Consider the following 11248-nt stretch of genomic DNA (forward strand, 5'->3'; position numbering starts at 1 on the left):
TAACCACTACGCTACCAGAGCTCCTTATAAGTACCTGTATTAGTATTCCACAAATTTATTATAGCACAGATATAAATGTTGTTGTTGTTGTTATGTGCCGTGGAGTCGATTCCGACTCATAGTGACCCTGTACAGGGTTTCCGAGGCTGTAAATCTTCACGAGAGCAGAAAGCCCCATCTTTCTCCCGCGGAACAGCTGGTAGTTTCGAACTGCTGACCTTGCGGTTCACAGCGCGATTCATAACCATTACGCTACCAGAGCTCCTTATAAATATCCAATTGCAAATAGTTGCTCAACAGAAAATAGCTATCATTATTAGCACTACTATTTTTATGACTTGGAGTAGTTTGGCATGGACTGTATATCCCAAGGTCTAACCTTTGCAATATTCACTAAAAAATAAATCAAACTAGACAAAGAGGGCTCAGATCTTGTGGGTTGTATATATAAAATCGCTAAGGTAGTTATGCAGTTTATTTGCGTATTTTTTACATTGTGAATTTGCAGTGTCTGTTTGGGGATTTTGATAACAAAAAAAATTTATTTACCCATCTATATTCCAGTTCATGATTCATAAAAAAATCAGTTTTCAATGAGAAAACTGGCTGAAAATATGTGAACTCTTGTTGAAAAAGACAAGATTAGTTTATTTAGAAAGTCTGAGGTAGTTAAATTGAAAATGCCAAAAAGAGTTGTATTTTTGTGGCTATAACATTATTACTCTTTCCACTTGAATACTGCGTATTATAATCCAGTTACACTTAATTCTTTATCGTATTTCAATCTATGGAGGCACAACCAAAGATCTGTAACCACCAAGAATTCTGGTTTTAGATCTACTATTGAGTTAGCTTTCCATTTTCCATTAAATAATTAGGAAAATAACCTGACTGCTTTCAGGACCATGTTTCTATGAATTCTATCAGTTTTAACTTACAGTCTCCTTTCATCTTTTCACTACCAGTGCCAAGGAACTGGTAATTGAATTATCAAAGGCAAAACTGCTTCTATTTAAATCATCTAATATTAAGTAATATTCAGAATAAAAACAAACGACTTTCCTTTTTCCTATAAATAGCTCATTGCCTCTCAACACATTTCTAATTGCCTCTTATGAAACCGATGATATTGATTTCTCCTGGTTCCAGTTACTCCAAGCCAAAAGAATCAAAGACTGAGCTATGAAGTACTCCAATTATTTAAAAGTCAGTATTGAAGGGTCTGAAGAATAATCCAAATAGATAGAATTCAGAAAACAGAAGGCAAATCTGAATAGTATGGTATCCCCAAACCAAGTAAAAGAAAACAAACAGACAATTCAAGAAGGTTGTAGCTGTTGTGAAGTGCCATCGAGTCGGTTCTGACCCATAGCAACTCTACGGTATATGGTTTCTAAGGAGCAGCTGGTGAGTTTGAACCGCTGACCTTGCAGTTCAAACGGCTTTATAGTCTGGCACATTAACCCACAGCACCACACCAGGACTCCTTCAAGAAGGTTGTTGTTATTGTTGTTAGGTGCCATTGAGTTGGTAGTGACTCATAGCGACCCTATGCACAACAGAACGAAATACTGCCCAATCCTGGGTCAACCTCACAATTGTTGCCATGCTTGAGCCCATTGATGCTGCCACTTTGCCAATCCATCTTGCTGGAGGTCTTCCTCTTTTTCTCTGACACTCCACCTTACCAAACACGATATCCTTCTGCAGAGACTGGTCCCTCCTGACAATACATTCAAAGTATGAGAGACAAAGTTTGGCCATCCTGGTCTCCAAGGAGCACTCTGGCTGTACTTCTTCCAACACAGATCTGTTGGTTCTTTTGGCAGCCCATGGCACTTTCAATATTCTCCTACAACACCATAACTCAAATGCATCAATTCTTCTAAGGTCTTCCTTATTCACTATCCAGCTTTCACATGCACGAGGTTATTGAAAATACCATGGCTTGGGTCAGGCACACCTTAGTCCTCAAGCTGACATCTTTACTCTTCAACACTTTTAAAAGGTTTTCTGCAGCAGATTTGCCTAATGAAATACATTGTTTGATTTCTTGGCTGCTGCTTCCATGAGTATTGATAGTTGATCCAAGAAGAATGAAGTCTTTGACTATTTCAAGCTTCTCTCCATTGATAAGAATGTTGTTTATTGGTCCAGTGGTGAGGATTTTTGTTTTCTTTACATCAAGATGCGATCCCTACCCTCACGAAGGTAGAAGTCATCAACTGTGCTAAAGGTTGTTGATATAAACAAAGTAAGAGGAGGACTGAGAACAGGTATTAGGCAAGATGGAGGTTGCCACTGGCCCAGACAAACATAGTTTCAGTGAAACACTAAAGAGGAAAGTCTGACTGGAATTATCAGAAGAAAGGAAAATAAGGTCTTTAGGACAGTGATGTTTGTTATAAAGGATGGTATGCAAGTTGGTGATAGAAAAGTTCCTTAAAAGGTAAGATGAGAAGAAATACAATTTAACATAATTGAAGGAATTATGTTAAAATGTTTACAGAGACACTTCTATTATAATACAAAGGTAGAGATATGGTTAGGCTATTTGGTGGGAAAATAATTTTGTCTTTTGATTACTTCTGTTTTCTCAGTGAACACAGAAGCAAAGTCATCAACTGAGAGTGAGAGGGAGGAGGTGTTGAAAGTTGGAGTAGAAGGTATGAGATCATCACTGAGAAAGAGAGGATTACCAAGGAAATGAGACATGTGGTCAACTGAACTGCCGAGGGCCCATCTGAGATGGAATCAGACATTTTTTAAACATCAGTCAGTATGAATAGGTGTTTAAGGAGAAAGTGAATACAGGAACTGAAGAATGGTGGAAGTAAAAAGAGAGTCATCATCAATAGATTGGAAGCCCCAGTGTAGTCAAAGAATTGTCATAAAGGCAGTAGACTGAAAAAGAGGAGGATGGTAGTTGGTGACTGGAATATTAGAAATTGATATTTTTGAGGGTAGTAAAGTTATTTGTTTTATGAAATAACTTTACATATGTTATATGAAGAAAAACATGGCATCAGGATTGGAAGAAGACTCATTAACAACTTGCAATATGCAGATGATACAACCTTGCTTGCTAAAAGTGAAGAGGACTTAAAACATTTACTGATGAAGATCAAAGAGCACAGCCTTTGGAATGGATTACATCTCAATGTAAAGAAAACAAAAATCCTCACCACTGGACCAATAAACAACATTCTTATCAATGGAGAAAAGACTGAAGTTGTCAAGGGCTTCATTCTTCTTGGATCAACTATCAACACTCACGGAAGCAGCAGTCAAGAAATCAAATGACATATTGCATTAGGCAAATCTGCTGCACAAGACCTTTTTAAAGTGTTGAGTTATGGTGTTGGAGGATAATACTGAAAATGTCATGGGTTGTCCATAGAACCAACAGATCTATGCTGGAAGAAGTACAGCCAGAGTACTCCTTGGAGCCCATCATGGCCAAACTTTGTCTCTCATACTTCAGACATATTTTCAGAAGGGATCAGCTGCTGGAAAAGGATATCATGTTTGGTAAGGTGGAGGGTCAGAGAAGAAGAGGAAGATCCCCAACGAGATGGATTAGCCAAGTGGCAGCGATGGACTAAAGTGTGGCAACAGTAGTAAGGTTGGCCCAGGATCGGGCAGTGTTTCGTTCTGCTGTGCATAAGGTCACTATGAGTTGGTACCAACTCAATGGCACCTAACAACAACAGCAAAAGTTATTTGTAATAAAAATCTAAGGTTTGATCATTAGAATTGGTAGCTATTCATAAGTGAAAAAATTAAAAAAAACTAAAAAGTCATGGGATGGATTATCTAAATGAACCAGAGGAAGCAGGATGTGAGTCAGATGCTAAAATCTTCACCAAATGAGGACGATTAACCAGGAGGTTGGTAGATTATTACAAGATGGAAGGTTGGGTATAGTCAGGTGACCTTGCTCTAACTAGGTGTAACCAACTCATCTTGGTTTGTCAAGAACTCTTTAATTTAGCACAATAAACCTTGTGTCCTAGACTTCATGTGCATGGCAGAGAAAGTAGGAGACATTTTCCGGAAAAGGCTATGAGACAGAAGACAGCTGCACTATCTCAAGACTCTAGAATTTATGTGACTGGGATACTAGGAAGTTGAAATAAAATATATCTAGAATCATGCTATGTGGAAGGTACTACTATTATATTTATAACTTGTCATTTCATAATAGAATGTTTCACTTGCTTTAGCTGATTGTTTGAGGCAAAGATTTTCCACTAATTTCATATCATTTTGTACTATCTTGCTTCCTTAAGATAGTAATCATGTTTCTCATCTCATTAAACCTAATGTTCTCTAAATTCTATAGCTAATTCTCTATGATCCACTAACTGGTGTTAGTGCCTGAAAAGGTCTAATGAAAAACATTGCTCATTTGAGAAAGTCATATACAAAAAAGAGCCCAGGTATGCGGGGAAGAATTGGTATCACAGGATCACCCTATTCTCACATGTCTGAAATAGAAAATCTGTCTGCCACACAGTGTCCTCATCCTCACCCCATATTTCAAAGATTTCTAAGCCTAGGGTATATAGAATTACATATAGTACTTCACAGAAGGGAAGAACATTACATGTATTTTTTTTTTAAATAATCTTATCGTAATTTAAGTCACAGAAACCATTTTCTTTGATAGAAACTTTGCATGAATTATCTAATCTGATTTGTTATAAAATGTAATTTCTTTGTATTTCTAGTTTCACATCCTAGCAAACACTATGTATTTTCCCATTTTTTAGTACTAGATATGAATAAAATTTGTGGCATGCTAAATGATTTTAAAAGGTATTTGCACAAATATATTCAGGGGCAAATTTATGAAAACTTCTTAGATGTAACCAAAAACTTTGAGGAAATGAGGTGGTGGGCCTGAGGACTCAGGACCATAGTCTCAGGGAACACCAAGGTCAATTGGCACAACATAGTCTACAAAATAATATACTACATCTTACTTTGGTCCTGGTGTGACACTGCGGTTTAATGCATTGGACTGCAAGGTCAGTTTAAACCGCAAGGTCGGGGGTTCAAACTCACCAGCTGCTCCTTGGAAACCCTGTACAGGGTCACTATGAGTCGGAAGTGACGCGACAGCATCTAACAACAACAACAATAACTTTGGTCACCAGAGTCTTAAAATCTCATAAGCATCAGCATAGTGGTTACGAATTGGGCTGTTAACCTCAAGGTTGGCAGTTCGAAACTACCAGCTGTGCCGTGGGAGAAAGATGAGGCTTTCTGCTTTCATAATGATGTGCAGTCTCGGAAACCCTATGCAGGGTCACTATGAGTGGGAACTGACTCCACAGTACTTAACAACAACAACAAGGTGCAACTATTGGCCTCTTGCTGTCTGGAGGAAAGAAGAGAGATGAAAATTGAAGACAAATGGAAGCTATTAGTCCACTGGACTAATGGACCACAGGAATGTCATCTGTGAGACCAGAAAAACTAGATGGTGCCTAGTTATTACAATCAACAGCACTGAAAAAAATCACATTAGTAGGTCCTAGGTAGAATGGGAGAAAAATGTAGAACAAAACCCCAAATCATAAAAGAGACCAGGCCTATAGGCCAGACAGAGATTAGTGGAACCTCAAGATTATGTCCTTCAGTCACCCTTCAGCTCTGGAAATGAACTCAACCTCTTAGCTCAGTTTTCAGCCAAACAATAGATAAGTGAGGTATGCACACGTTAGAACAATGACACTAATGAGGTGTGCACTTAATCATTTGAGAGCAAAATATCAGTATTTACCCAAAGACAAAGCTAAGAAGGGTTAGGAAAGAGGAAGGAATGCAAACAGGAAACAAAGGAGGAAAAGGGGTAAGTGATGTTACAGTGAGAGCATTGTAATTCATAAGATTAAACAAAATGTGTATGAATTATTGAATGAAAAACTAAGGATCTGTATACATTCACCCAATTCACAATAAAAAGTTGTGTTTTTTTTTTATTAAAAAAAAAAACAAGAAACTAGATACATACACATACAAATCATAACAGAAAAAAGCATTTGCATAGAAAAGATGACAGAATACACTAGAATTTAACTATAAAATGGTCCTGAAGCTGCAATAAGACCATCGGTCTGGCTGAATATATTCCAGGTCCTTCGTCCTTTTTAACCATACTCTTCTCTCTCCTTCTCTTACTATCAAACTTCTCAAAAGCAAAGCCTATACTTCAACTTCAATTCATTCCTTGCCTTACAATCTGTCTTTGGTTCACACTCTCTTAAAAGATCACAAATGATGACTTTGATAGTTATTTCTGAGAGAATCCCAGTTTACCTATATTTTTGGATATATACAGAATTGACTGTATCACTAAATATGAGCTGATTATTATACATTGTTTAGTCTCTCATAAACTTACAACTCAGAAAAAAAAAAAAAAAAAAGTCTCTGTTAGACCACATTGCATATTTTGGGTTTAAATTCCCAAGTCTCTAAATTTAGTTCCCATCCCTTTTTAGAATTTCAGCTACAATTAAAAATAATCTGCTATCTATTATTCCTGAAATTATCTCACCCCTGTCCTACTTTTTAAATGACCTATTTCCTTGTTCTCCTATTGTGTTCTTTTCTTCCTTGTACTCCCAAAATTTGTTCATTATTTTCTATGTAATTCTTGAATTTTCAGCAGCACATATGTCTTCTCTCTTTTTAAAATCCCCGTATCCCTTCTTTGGCTTCCTTGGACTTTTTTTTCCCTCCAGCTTCCAAAGACAGGTAATCCCCCAAAACCTACACTTAGACCTCTCTCTTTTTTCTATATGAAATCTTTGGTTGGTACAAACAGCTAAGCACTCAGCTAATAACTGAATGGCTGGCAGTCAGATTTCACCCAGAGAAAGCTCGGAAGAATCACCTGTCAACTTGTCTATGAAAGATCACAGCGAGAAAAGCTTATAGAGTTCTCCTCTGAAATACATGGGGTCACTATGAGTCAGTAGCAACACTTTTGTGGTTTTTTCTTCTTTCACTAAGACATCTACATGACTTCATCTCATGTACTGTGATCATGTTATCAGGAGAGACCAGTCACTGTAAAAGGACATCATGTTTGGTAAAATAGAGGGCCAGCAAAAAAGAGGAAGACCCCCCCCACTGAGAAAGATTGACAGTGCCTGCAACAATGGACTGAAACATAACAATTGTGAAGATTGTGCAAGACCCGGCAGTGGTTCATTCTACTGTACATGAGGTAGCTGTGAGTGACAGTTGACTCGACAGCATCTAACAACAACAAGAAAATAATACATCTACAGGTTATCTTCTCTACTCTTAGGATTTCAACTGAACATACACCAACCCTTTCTTACAGTTCCAATCCCTTGCTAAACATCTCCTCTTGGATGTCCCAGTCACCTTGTAATTCATCTAAAATCACACTCATCTTCCTGACCAAATACAGTCTCCTGATTACCTTAATGCTGATGAAAGGAGTCACCAATCTCATAATCATCCAACTTAAAGCCTCTATTAGTAATCCATCCTAGTAAATTAGGTTAATTTAGTCTACTTCCACCCTAGGTCAAGAAGATCATTTTATTCTCTTATCCACCAATACACTCATAATAGCTTCCCCACCCCCACCTCTTTTTTTTTTTTTTTTAAATTTATAATGGCTTCTTTTTTTATTGTGGTGCAAATATACAAAGCAAAACAGTCTCCATTTCAACACATTGCTTAATTGCTTCTCTCCCTCTAATTTATTCGCCCTTCCAGTCCATCCAAAATATTATTGCCAAATTCTCTAATATTCAATATGATAACAAACATTCCTATAATTCTAACTTATCTTACAACAGAGTTACACTGCTTAGATTCTAAAATTCAAAATGAGAAAATCATAAATAATCAATATTACCCTGGAAAGTTCCTTTGAAAGGCACTCCGCTGGAGACCACGAGAGTTGAACACAGCCAGTTTTTCTTCCAGCATTGGAACAAATTCCCATTTCTTTGGTTGAGCACCAGATGAAGTAGTTGACTTGCTTTTAAGCTCCATTTTATATGAAAAATGTATATATTCATATATTTAAAAATTAGAATCACACTCAACTGAGTATATGCTTGAATTTGAAAGGCATCTGGAACAGACCACCTGAGGGAGTCACAGATTCATGTCTCTCCTGTTATCTTCACTCCAGTTAATCTTGAAAGGAAAGATGGGCAGTATAGCCAGCGCTATTTAAATTGTCATTTTTCTCTTCATTTCTGGGATTATTAGCTTGCTTTTGTTTTGCTGAGACATTAGGATTCCACTTTTATTGATCTTCTTTAAAGGTTTTTTAGATACTCGCTTTTACTTCTCCTCTGAATTATGAGGCTCTGAATTAAGGCATATTCCTATTTATATCTTCTACAACACAACATAATACTGAGTAACACTGTAAATTTCTTCTCAACAAATCAAATTTGCTTTGATTTGTTTGTAATAGATACATACAGAGTACCTTTCAACAGAATATGACTAGTGGAAAAGTTATTTCCTATTTTATTAAGGATTTATTTCTTTGTTTCTTTGAAAACATTGACAGTCTTTTCTCTTTGAAATTATTTTAAAACAGCATTTTTCCCCCAGATAAATTGGTCTATTTTAGATACAATAACAAAATGTCAGCAAATTCCAATAGAGGCAGCAAAATAAATATATACTTGCTATCTATATTTGATAACCAAAATACTCATGTTAAAATACTGTGGCGGCTAGTGGTGGTTATGTGCTGTGGAGTCAATTCCGACTCATAGCTACCCTGTATCGGGTTTCCAAGGCTGTAAATCCTTACGGGAGCAGAAAGCCTCATCTTTCTCCTGCAGAACAGCTGGTAGTTTTGAACTGCTTACTTTGCGGTTCGCAGCCCAATTCGTAACCACTACGCTACCAAAATATTGTAGTTATTGTTAAATACCGTTAAGTCGGTTCTAACTCATAGCGACCCTGTCTAGAATTTCCAAGGCTTTTAAAATCTTTTTGGGAGCAGAAAGTTTCATCTTTCTCCCGCGAAGTGGCTGGCGGCCTGAAATTGTGGACCTTGTGGTTCAGTCGAGTGCTTATCATTCAAATATATGTATATTTAAATAAAGATGTATATATTTATATTCTAAAATAAGAATAACCTAAAATTGCTATATTCATAACAAGGAAGCTACTGAAATAGATTATCATGATTATATTAAAATCATGAAAAAATGCTGATAGTATTTCCACATTAGTCAATGTATGGTTTGTCGATATTATTTAAATACACCCTATAAATACAACCATAAACATCCCAGAACATCGTATTTATACTACCCCCTTGTAACGTTACTACTACAGTTATTTAAATGTTTACTTGGGGAAGTATAAAATACTTCTGGGAGTCAATTTCAATAAACTACCCTGTGCATTCTGCGGGCCATACAAAAATAAATTTGGGACTTGCTGCCACGTGCTCTATACCTGTATTTGTTTCTTCCTGAAATTTAGTGATAGAGTCTACCCTGTAGCATCCAAGAGGGCACACTTGGCAGGTTTGAGAAGTCATCTTGAGTTGGGGCAGTGTAGAGGACATGCCCCAGGGGCACCTACAGGGAAACTATGAGGGGAACTCTAGGATGTGTCACACAGCCTTGCTTCCCTGGGCAACAACGGCAGAGGTTTGACAATGTTCCTAGTTACACCGAAGCCCACATGGACCACGAGAGGTCTCCAGGGGATCGTTGTTGCAGGCTGCCCTCTGGAGGCCTTGAAAGGAAACAGCTCCAGCAATATGCAGAAGTTTATATCCTGAACATTAAAAGGCGTCCAGCATTAAGGCTAAAAAAGACTATCGACGTTGGGGTGTCCTGAGTGGTGCAAGTGGTTGGAAAGAGGTCTGGTGATCTACTTCCTAAAATTTAGACATTGAAATCCCTGTGAAACAGAATTCTACTCTGACACGTATTTGGATTGTCATGAGTCTGAGATGACTGGACTACAGCTTTTGTTTAATGGATGTAAGGGTGCACCGGTACCGACTCGATGGTACCAACTTCATGTCAACTAAAAACAACAAAAACAAAGGGATGGATCTCAGTTTTTTTGGAGGTATATGATGATGACTCTGGGTCACTGATGCCTAACATGCTTGTTAGAGAAAGACTTTCCTACCTAGAAGTTTCTAGGTTTTCGCACATATTCAAAGAAGTATGTTACCCTGAAGGAAAAGGAAAGTTGATAAGTCGTCATGAAAAAATAATAGAACATGTACAAGCTTTGGGATGAAGCAGACTTGTATTCAATTTCTAGCTATGCTATTCCTGGCTATCTTTAGTAATATGGCATCTCTGTCAAGATTCATTTAGACTTCAGACATGTAAGAGTCAAACCTGGTAAGGTATGAGGTCCCCATAAAAGTCTACTGTTCCAAAATCAGCTGTGATTTATACTCTGGATATGGAGTTCAAAATATTCTCATGGACAACAGTCTGATGCCTCCCTTTTTAACCCTTCACCATGTGTAGCCAATATCAATGGAAAACTTTTTATTTCACATGAGGCTGAGAGCTTCATCCTTAATTACAGCCACCAGACTCAGCATGTGGAGAGGTGTACTGAAACAGACCAGTCCACCCAACTAACCTTTCCCTGTCTTTCCTGGCGTTGATCTCTAGTTCTAGCCTCCACCTGTTAAATATAATACCATGCAAAGATGGCTCCCTGTTTAATTATTCTAATCTCATCTGATGCTGAGACTCAATTGCTACACCAGAAGTTTCTCTTATTCCATTTACCTTTACATTAAACTTACTGGATGCTGATTTCAACCTGAATTTAGATTTGGATTGAGTCTCTTTAGAGTCACTTCCCTGGCCCTCACACCACAAATATCTTACCTAGTCCCATATTGTTCCTCTCTCTCTGACAACTTTCAGCAAACCAAATAGTTGTGGCTGAACGTTTTCATAAGAAAAGAGGAGAGCTAGAGTGATTGCCTGTAGACACTGAATTAGCACTCAAATTTCTAATAGAAGATGTGGATATAGAAATAGGTTTACCCTAAGATAAATACTTTACTGTCAATTAGAGTCCATTTAATTTAACGTTTTCCCATAAATTTAACACTCTTTTCAAGAAGGAACCCAGAGATACACAAAAATAGCTATTAAAAGAGAGTTCTTGATCTTCCAATCAAAATAGTAGTTAATGCAGAATTGATATGATGCTTTTGTCTAGCCTCTTT

The sequence above is a fragment of the Chrysochloris asiatica genome, unplaced genomic scaffold (genome assembly GCF_000296735.1).
Source record: "Chrysochloris asiatica unplaced genomic scaffold, ChrAsi1.0 scaffold00077, whole genome shotgun sequence".
In the NCBI taxonomy this organism is placed as follows: domain Eukaryota; kingdom Metazoa; phylum Chordata; class Mammalia; order Afrosoricida; family Chrysochloridae; genus Chrysochloris; species Chrysochloris asiatica.